Source organism: Apium graveolens, chromosome 9 (genome assembly GCF_009905375.1).
Source record: "Apium graveolens cultivar Ventura chromosome 9, ASM990537v1, whole genome shotgun sequence".
Taxonomy (NCBI): Eukaryota; Viridiplantae; Streptophyta; class Magnoliopsida; order Apiales; family Apiaceae; genus Apium; species Apium graveolens.
The window spans coordinates 125680957-125691746 of record NC_133655.1 but is presented as its reverse complement, the minus strand read 5'-3'; the positions used below and the strand labels follow the sequence as shown (position 1 = coordinate 125691746).

The 10790-nt window shown below is 35.3% G+C and overlaps 1 non-coding gene across 1 annotated transcript; it reads right to left on the bottom strand.

The window, feature by feature from the left end:
- Nucleotides 1-3222: 3222 nt before the first annotated feature.
- Nucleotides 3223-3329, bottom strand: LOC141687553 (small nucleolar RNA R71). The gene has a single exon (XR_012561048.1). It is a non-coding gene; the product is annotated as a small nucleolar RNA R71 (small nucleolar RNA).
- Nucleotides 3330-10790: the final 7461 nt, after the last annotated feature.

Sequence of the window (10790 nt, the reverse complement as noted above, 5' to 3'; positions counted from 1 at the left end):
TAGTATGCATATTCATGATAGTTTAGTTCATATAGTTGCATATTTGCCATGTAGTATTTCTTTTTCTTCTTATTTTTGTATTTTTTTATTTTCATAGTATATTGCATATAGTTTCATGCATTTGCATTATAAAATGATCCCTTATATGATTTTTTTCGATTGATTTGTGATATTGATGCAAGTGTAGTGATGTTGTGTTTAGTGATGTTAAGTCTTATCGAGTTGATTTGCATTCTAGAAGCAATAAATTTTACTAAGTCTTATAGGTTGCTTAAGTGCTAGATCATGGTCATGGCTTATTTGTTTGTCGAGGTTTAATCACATGTTTATATTTAGAACTTAGGATATTCTCTTAATGATAAAATAACATGGGTATTTAAAAATTAGAGAAAAATATTGGATTTCATTGCTAGTTATTGTGGCTAAGTGTCAAATGTCTAGTAGCCGGCTCATTTTATATGAGTAGTCTAGGGTTGAACGAGATGGAGCAAAACGCACTCGTTCAGAAATCATGTGTAAAAAAAAAGAGAAAAAAAAGAAAGAAAATAAAAAAAGAGAAGAAAAAGAAAAATTGAGAAAAAATGTGTTATGCTTAATTGATTACGAGTGGGCTCTTTAATACTCGAGTTATTAAGTTCTTAGGGGACTTTGTGCCTAGTCACCTAAGGCTTTTATAGTCTGGGATCCACTAACCTAACACTCGCTACACGAGTATTATTGTATAAGTCTTTTGTGGACGTCACTCATTGCACGACCAAATAAGCATATTTATGTTTTTTATGTGTTGTGAATTAAAGCATGAATCCATGTATAACTCCGATATTAGAATTGAAGTGTTATAAGGCATTTTTAGTTTAGCTTTTATTTTATTTATAACCTTGTGATTGCCTTGGTGAGTAGTGAGTCATGATTATTGATCTAGTTGCGATAGTATATCTGTAAGCATTTGCACGCACGCACGTTTCTAGCTTGTTAGTTGATTTAAGGGATTTGATTGATCTTTGAGCGAATAACTGCATTTATTGAGATGTTGCTCTTCGATTGGTTTAGTTAATCTGAGGGGATCGTTGCATTCATGTATTTATATTTCTTATTCTTTGAGTATGTTTATGCTTGATGACAAGCATCGGTTCAAATTTGGGGGTGTGTTAAGTGGCATTTATGTCCACTTAGAATGCTCTATAAAGGCCTTAATTGATGTGTTGTACTCGAGTTATTTGTGTATTTGATGCATTTTTGTAGTATTTTTGCATTTTAGGCATAAATAAAAGAATCAGGAGATTTAGCATTGTTTTGGTGCTAAATTGATGTTAGGATGGTGTTCAGGAAGATTGCTCGAGGGTTGCCAACTCAAACCAGCCAAGAAAACAAGAAAATAAAGATTTTCCAAAAGGTCAGCGCGCCCGCGCACTAGTAGCGCGCGCCCGCGCCGAAGATGCAGAATTGCAGCACGCCCGCGCTGGTGAAGCGCGCGGCCGCGCCGGGTTCTACTACAATTCTGATTTTCTGGACTTCTAATCTGCATGGGCTGATATATAATGACAACTTAAGGTCATTTTTCAACAAGGAGACATAACAGAGCTCGAGGAGAAGACATCAAGAAGACCGAAGAGCACAAATATAACCAAGGCGAGGAGGATCTAGTTTATTCTTGTGATACTTTATTTTAAATTGTAATCTTGGATGCTAGTTTTCTTTTTTTGTTGAACCTAATACTCTTGATTACATACTTTGTTTATTATTCATTTTATAAAGACTACGTTTATTATACCATTCTTTCATCGGAACCCACGTTGATGATGAGTCTGATTATGGGCTAATCGTTATCGTGGGGTTCTAGCGGATTTACTTATGGATTTCTTTAGTTAAATTGTTTCGATACCTTTGTGTGTGGTGATTGTATGATATCCTAGTATTGGTTGTGCTTATTCGTCTTATGAGCGTCGCGAACTTATAAGATAACGTGTTAATCTCTATTGAAGCAAAAGTGAATTTAGGGGTTTAGAAATTGCCATGCTAGCATAGGTTCATGTAATTGATATGCATGATTCGTAGGTAATTTTAACCATTTTACTTGCCTTATGTAATCATGATAGATAACTTGTGCATTAAACCGTTATGTTGTCAAATTCTATAGACATATAGGGTCTCTATATAATTGGTATCTATTCAGATTCAATCTCTTTTGTGGATGTCTGATAGTAGGATATTCGTAAAATGAAAGTTGGCGTTTACTAATTTCGTGTTATCTGATTAGTGTCATCACCATTGCATGCTAAGGTTAAGAACAAAAAGGCTATTGAATGAAGTAGTAATGAAGTTAGAATTCCATGTTTGTATCATATAGTTAATCACTCCTTTTAATCTCTTAGTTAATGTTCTTTAGTATAATCTCTTAGTTAACCGTAGTTATAAACAACCTCAAATTATGATTCGTCTTAGCATTGGATAATAACCATAATATTGTTGCATAAGTGCATTGATTTAAATTAACTTAAAAGAGTCTCTGTGGGAATGAACTAGAATTAAATTCTATATTACTTGCGATCGCGTATACTTGAATGAATATTAGCGCGTATTTTCGTCCTAACAAGTTTTTGACGCCGCTGCCTGGGACTCGTGGTTATTTTTAGTTTATGTGCTTGACATTAGTGTTCGTTAAAGTTCATTGATTAGGATATTTTACTTACTTGTTGTTTGTGGTTTTTTCACGTTCTCTAGAGAGCGTGCATACTAACGCGTTCTCAACTACGAAAGAGAACACTGGAAAAAGCAGAGGAGAAAGTTGAAGAAGAAATCTTAGTTGAGAAAGAAGAAGAAGCTCTTGTTGCAATGGGTGAACCAGAAGCGAATATAGAGGCTTTGATGGACTATTCTCAGCCAAAGATCATTGATATTCATTCTAGCATTATCCGACCGGCCATCACAGCTAACATATTTCAAATCAAAGCTAGCACAATTCAGATGATACATAATTCAGTTCAGTTTGGGGGTTCTCCGACAGAAGACCCCAGCAAGCACATCAGAGACTTCATCAAGATCTGCGATACTTTCAAGTTCAATGGAGTTTCTGAAGAAGCTATTAAGTTGAGGCTTTTCCCATTCTCTCTGCGGGATAAAGCTAAGTGATGGTTACATTCTCTACCACCAGGGTCTATCACCAAATGGGAGGATCTTACTCAAAAGTTCCTAACTAAATTCTTTCCTATAGCGGAGACTGCTGCAATCATAAATGCACTTACTTAATTTGCTCACTAATCTGGAGAATCTTTATGTGAGGCTTGGGATCAATACAAAGAGATGCTTAGAAAGTGTCCTCACCATGGGATGCCTGACCGGATGATCATTAACTGCTTTTATAATGGATTGGGTGCTACTGGTAGACCCATGCTTGATGCAGTATCAGGAGGAGCCTTGTGGGCTAAAAGCTACGATGAAGCTTATGAATTGATTGAACTGATGACTGTTAATAAATACCATGATCCTACTCAGAGACTACCTCAGGGCAAGGTAGCAGGAATTCCGGAGGTATACGCAGCTACTACTATAGCTGCTCAACTTAAGGCTTTGACAATGAATGTAACACCCTCCAGACCCGGGGTATAAGTCTGGGGTTATTACCTAATCACCAAACCTGTACAACCTAATTAACAATAAATAAAGAAATGAAACTGAACCGCTTTAACACTAACCAGGATCTTTTTAGGTTGAAGTATGAAAACAAGAACCACTAACTACTTTTATTATAAACCAACATTCAAAATCTCACAAACTCTCTTTATTACAAACTATTGTCTATTTCATTTTAAACTAAGTTCAACTTTTATTCAAACACGTACACTATCTATCAACACTCCACCTGCTCGGGCAACTCAAAGCTTTCTTTCTGGATTGGGATCAACACTTTGGGTATGAGAGGATCCCGAGGCTTGACCCGCTTCTTTACCACTCGAGTCCTGATGGGTTTCATATTCCTTCTTAACTGAAAACAATAAGGTGAATAACAACAAAAAGGGGTGAGCCAAAAATCGCTCAACAAGTCCATAAAATATAAACAGTGTTAAAGCATTTTAAATGAATCTGTAATCCCGGCTATATCTGCAAAGATATAACCCCCACGAGAATAGAAAGAAGGCCATTACTGGCGAGTACAAATGAATTAAACTGGACACAAGTTTGCATCTATATTCTGCTGATCAGTCAGAATATAATACAGATCTATATCTCACTATATAGATCCAGTCGGGTACCCAGGCACTACGGCCCATGTCGAGGCACCAGTCAAATCCCGGTCCTCAAGATTAAGACACACTCAATCCCAAAAATATCATTATCCAGTCCATCACTTAGCAACCGGAACAATCGGTATGCTTTGATATATTCTAAACACCAGAACATATCAATCTCATTGCATCATCAACGGGATATGAATCAGAAATCCAAAGAAATGGAGAAATCAAGAATCGATATGAAATATGAACAAAGGAATAGCAAGTGTGTATCAGTGATTAAGAACAAGAATCAAAAGAGTGCAAATGTGATAAACATTTGAATAAATATCACTATTCTGAAAGTAGAATAGGGGAAAAACTTGCCTTCTGCGCGACTCACTATAATTTGATCACTGTCGTCTATCACCTTGCACTAATACCGACTCAACTTGCCTGGCTGGCTTAGCTTCTGCTAGCAAAACAGATTCATTAAGTCACTGCATACTTCAATTGCATCTTGAATCGACGTCACACTGTTCCTAACATCTACCCATGCGCTTATGACTGACTCATGTATTATTTATTAGCAAATAAGAATCAATTAACCACATAATACACATAGGCACATAAGCACATAATCATTTTTTTAGTTAAAATAATTTTTAGAACCAAAATTGACTCGCTGATCGCTCAACTGATCGTTATCTGACTCGTTTTCCATTTTTCCGGAATTTTGCGGACTCGTCTCGGCACGCATTTCGACTGATAATCAAACAAGTAACAAAATCAACTAATTTCTAAAAGAAATTAAACTTTAATATTATTTTTAATGAAAAAAATTCATTTTTCTGAGTCAACAGGCTTTCGTTCCACTCGAATCGGACTAACGGTTTAATTATTATCAATTAAACACTGTTAATTCGATTTATTATTCAGATAATTTTTACTTATTTTCAAAACCCAAAAATAATTTTTAATAATTTATTTAAGAAAAAATCAGAATTAAAAATGATTTTTCTATAATTTTTGGAATTAAAATGAATTTATTATGATTTATAGAAAATTATTTGATTAATTATCAAAATAATTAATCAATTTTAAATAATTAATAACCAATAAATAAATAATAACTAATTAAGAAAATAATTCAATCTGATTTTTAGAAAATAATTCAGAATTATTTATAATATAAATCAATTAATTAAATAATTAATTAATCGATTTATAAAATAAATAAAACTGATTTTTAAAATTAATAAAAATAAAATCAAAATCAAAATTTCAGAAACAGTTGTCAGAAATTGGTTTCTAACAAAACAGATCAAAACCGGGTTTTAATCCGGGTTTGAATTCGGGTAAATGGGTCACCAAGAACCCAGAATCCGGTGGCTTTCCAGTCACCGGAAAATTATCCGGCCACTTCAATTCAGGCCACTACAGGGATGGTTTGACATAATTTTTAGAGAGTTTTTATTCCATATAAACACAGCAACATAATCCCCAAGTTTCCATGCTTCAGTCATCCCCAGGTGAAGTTCTCCGGCCAAAAACCCGAAGAACTCCGGCGAACCTCTGCAGTTTCCGACGAAGTCAATTTCTGGCCAAACTATGAACCGTTTGAGATTGTTTTTACCAGGAATCAATTCTAAACTTATTTTAAACACAAATCAACGAACAAAACTTCAATAATCCCGAAAACAAGATTCCGGCTAAAACCGACTCAAAGTCCGGCCATAATCCGATTTGCTTAAATTGTACATCAAAAATTACGTTCTATAGCTCAAATTAAAGCTCATAACACCCATAATCAAACCCCCATATCCAAATATACCTCAGATATCCCTAAAATCAAAAACTATTCAAGGAAAAAAACACATAAACCCTAGATATCGAATTATCAGTTTAAGCAATCGTTTATGAAATTGATTAACAGGAATCGATCATAAATCATCAGACAAAGCATTACATATCATCAATTTCAACAAATAACCCCAGAATCAAAAAGTACCAAATCGGGTATAAACCCTAGAAATCGAAAATCAAAAATAACAACTCAAAACTTGAAATTGATGGAAGAAACGGAAAGAACAGATCAAAACCTGTGATTTGAGTACTCGAACTGATTGATTTGGTATAGAAATCAGATCAAAATCACCGTTTTAATTCCTGACCCAACCATGTTCTTCTTGACCCGGTTTGCAGAGAATTTGTGTAATTTTCAGAATTTTAATGATTTATTAATTATAATTAATTAATAATTAGGCTATTTATAGTAGTAAAATTAATACTCCTAAATAAAATTAAGGGGCTAATTATACATTTAATAAAAATATTTGGCCCTAATTTTCATAATTTTTGGGTATTAAAATTTAATTTATAAATATTATATATATACAATATATATGCCAAAATTTCCCAAAAATTGTGAATAATGCAAAAATTCAAAGAAATAATATAAATGAAAGTCCTATAATTTTATAAAATAAAAATGTGATTTTTATGGGGTTTTTAACACCCAATGGGGCCCGGAAAAGTAATTTTTCGTAAAAGAGAAAATTTATAAAATATACAGATGTTCAGAATATTGCGATTGTAAAAGCCGTTTGATGAAAAATAAGGCCCATTATTTTATTTGAAATACTGGCTTTAAAATCATTGTTTGGGTCGTAAAACGTTTGAAATGAAAGCGATGAATGCAAAATAAAACATCTGAAAATACCTTAAAAATACATAAATGACACGGAATACACGTAACATGTAACAGTTAGGGTTCAACAGATAATCACATATAAATGACATATTAATACACATACTTTATTATAAATATGATATAATACAATCGTAAATTTCCCGGTCGTTACATTCTTCCCCCCTTAATAGGATTATGTCCTCAGAATCTTCTATGAAAACAAATGAGGGTATTTCTCTAACATCTCACTTTCAAGTTCCCAGGTTGATTCTTCAACCATAGGATTTCTCCACAACACTCGCACTAAATATACAGACTTATTTCTCAATATTTTTTCTCGCCGATCTAAAATTCTTACTGGCTGTTCTACAAAAGACAAATCAGGTTGGATATCTATCGGTTCATACTCTATTATATGCCTAAAATCAGGATTATATCGTTTAAGCATCGACACATGAAACACATTATGAATATGTTGCATATGAGGCGGTAAAGCTAATTCGTACGCAACTTTTCTCACTTTCTTCAAAATTTCAAACGGTCCGACGTATCGTGGTTTCAATTTACCCTTATTGCCAAATCTGGTCAATCCTTTCCATGGCGATATTTTGAGTAATACATTTTCTCCTTCCTGATAGTCCATATCTTTTCTTGCCTGGTCTGCATGTTTGCGTTGCCTATTCTGTGCTGCATCGAGGCGCTTCCGAATAAGCTCAATCTTTTCCTTTGTCTGTTGAATTAATTCTGGACCCAAAATCTTGCGTTCTCCAACTTCATCCCAATGTATTGGTGATCTGCATTTTCTCCCGTATAGTGCTTCGTACGTTGGCATTCCAATGCTGGCGTGATAGCTGTTATTATAAGAAAATTCCACTAAAGGTAAATGCTCATCCCAACTACCTTCAAAATCGATCGCACAAACTCGTAACATGTCTTCAATCATTTGGATAGTTCTTTCATTTTGCCCATCGGTTTGCGGATGATAAGCGGTACTCATGTTCAATTTAGTTCCAAGACATTCTTGAAATTGTCTCCAAAATCTTGAGTTGAAACGAGGATCTCGATCAGACACAATAGATATTGGAACTCCATGTCGCATCACAATTTCCTTGAGATACAAGTGCACTAGCTTGTCGAGTGAAAATCTTTCGTTAATTGGTAGAAAATGTGCCGACTTCGTGAGTCTGTCAATGATTACCCATATCGCATCATGATTTGCCCTAGTCCTCGGTAGTCCTACTACAAAATCCATCGCTAGATGTTCCCATTTCCATTTTGGAATATCTAACGGGTGTAATAATCCGCTCGGACGTTGATGTTCCGATTTAACTCGCTCGCATGTGTAGCATTTACTTACCCACTCCGTTATTTCCTTCTTCATATTCGGCCACCAAAATTTTTTCTTCAGATCACGATACATTTTTGTGCTTCCTGGATGAATGGAATACTTTGAATTGTGCGCATCTCGCAATATTTCTTCTTTTAATTCTGCCACGTTAGGGATCCAGATTCTCGATGCAAAGCGTAAGATTCCTTCATTATCTTTCCGAGTTGTGATCTCTTCTCCCGTTAGGTCGTCATCTTGACTCATCATTTCATCTTGACAGCGGCGAATCTTCTCTAGCAACTCCGGTTGGAAAGTTATAGCGTAGATAGCTTCTGCAGATTCATTGGAAATACGAATCTCGATTTCTAATTTGTCGAATTCCTTGGCTAATTCTTCACATGAAGTTAACCGATTCAATTTTTCTTTTCTGCTCAGCGCATCTGATAAGTGGCATTTTATACCACTTAGAACGTCTTAAAATGGCTTAAATTGGTGTCTTGAAATCAAGTATTTTGTGTATTTGATGCGTTTTTCTAGTGTTTATGCATTTCAGGGTTTTAGTTGCATTTCGGGGGAGGAATCATCAAGAATAAGCCTTGGCATGTGTTCACCATTGCGAGAGGAAAGAAACAGGCAGATTATGGCGAAGAAACGGAACAAAATCAGATTTTTTCCAGTAGAGGTCTGAGCGCCCGCTCAGCATTGCTGAGCGGCCGCGCAGCAAGCTGAGCGCCCGCTCAGCTATGCTGAGCGGCCGCGCAGGGTCGGGAAAAAAGACAAATTATTTTAGGACTTCTACTTCTGTTTGGTTTCCACTTCTATGTAATCTGAGTTTTATGGGACTATTATATAAGTAGATTTGAGACGTTTTCACAAGTGTGGATTAAAAGAAGATTGTGTTTTTACGTAAGAAGCGAAGGAGATAAGGAAGAAGACCGATTTAGCACACCGCAACGAAGAGGAAGCATATCTTCTTGTGATTCTTGTTTCGTTGTAACGTTGGATGCTAGTTTTCTTGCTTTGAACTTATTTACTCTTGTGACGTACTCTATTTTAATATAATTAGTTTAGTTATTATTTTCTTGTGTTTGTTTATCATGATTTCATATGAACCCATGATGACGATAAGTTCTATTATGGGCTAATCGTGATCATGGGGTTGCAACAGATTTATTATGGAATTCTTTAGTTAATCGTTTAATACTTTAGTGTGTGATGATTGTATGATATCTAGTATTGGTTGTGCGTATTCGTCTTATGTGCGTCGCGAACATATAAGATAGGGTGTTAATCTCTTGTGAAGCGACGGTGGATCTTGAGATTTAGAACTTGCCATGCTAGCATAGGTTCATGTACGTTATGCATGATTAGTGGGTAACTCTAACAGTTTTATTTGCCCTATGTAATCAAAAGGAATAACTTGTGCTTAAATCGTTGTGTTGTCAATTTCTGTAGACATATAGGAACTCAACATAATTGATGACTATTCAACTTCTATCTTAATTGTGGATGTTTGGTAGAATGGTATTAGTACAATGAAAGTTGGCTTTTATCAGTTTCGTGTTATTCGATTAATATCATCAATGACACATGCTAAAGGTAATAACAATGGCTATAGAAGGAAGTAATAATGAAGTTGTGATCTCATGAGTGTTTTATTATTGATAAATTGAAGTGTTAGTTAAGTGATTAATTAAGTAGTTAATTATAGTTAATATTTAATCAACAATTTTAAGTGTTAGTGTCTTAGCATTGAGAAGTAATCATACATTGGTGAGTGAGTTTAATTAGACAATAATTTAGTCTGAGTCTCTGAGGGAACGAACTAGAAAATATTCTATATTACTTGCGAACGCGTATACTTGCGTGAATATTAGCGCGTGTTTTCGCCCTAACAAGTTTTTGGCGCCGCTGCCGGGGACTCGGCATATTTGTTTAGTTTATGTACTTACCATCATTGGTCATTAGGACTCAGTGATTAGGACGTAGTAGTTACTTATTTTTTCTGGTTGTATTTCAGGTACTTTAGCAAGCGTTTATGCAAACTCGTTCACGTGCTCGCAAGAGGACTTTAGATACAGCTGAGGAGACAGACGAAGTTCTTGATATTCTGGACAAGTTAGATTTTGAGGATTCGGATTCAGGAACTGAGCAGAAAGAACCAGTAAACATGGGAGATCGTATTGTTCAAGCTGATCCAGCTCTTATGGATTTTTCTCGGCCTAAAATTGATGACATTCAGTCAAGCATCCTTCATCCGGCTATTCAAGCTAACACCTTTGAAATCAAGCCGGGCACTATACAGATGGTGCAGAATTCTGTTTCTTTTGGAGGAGCGGCAACTGAAGACCCCAACATGCACATAAGGAATTTTGTCGAGATCTGCAGCACTTTTAAGTATAATGGCATGACTGATGAGGCTATCAAGTTGAGGTTTTTCCCATTCTCACTGAGGGACAAGGCTAAAGACTGGTTACATTCTGAACCAGCTGGGTCCATCACTACGTGGCAAGATCTTACGCAAAAGTTTCTGGTGAAGTTTTATCTGATGGCAAAGACTGCT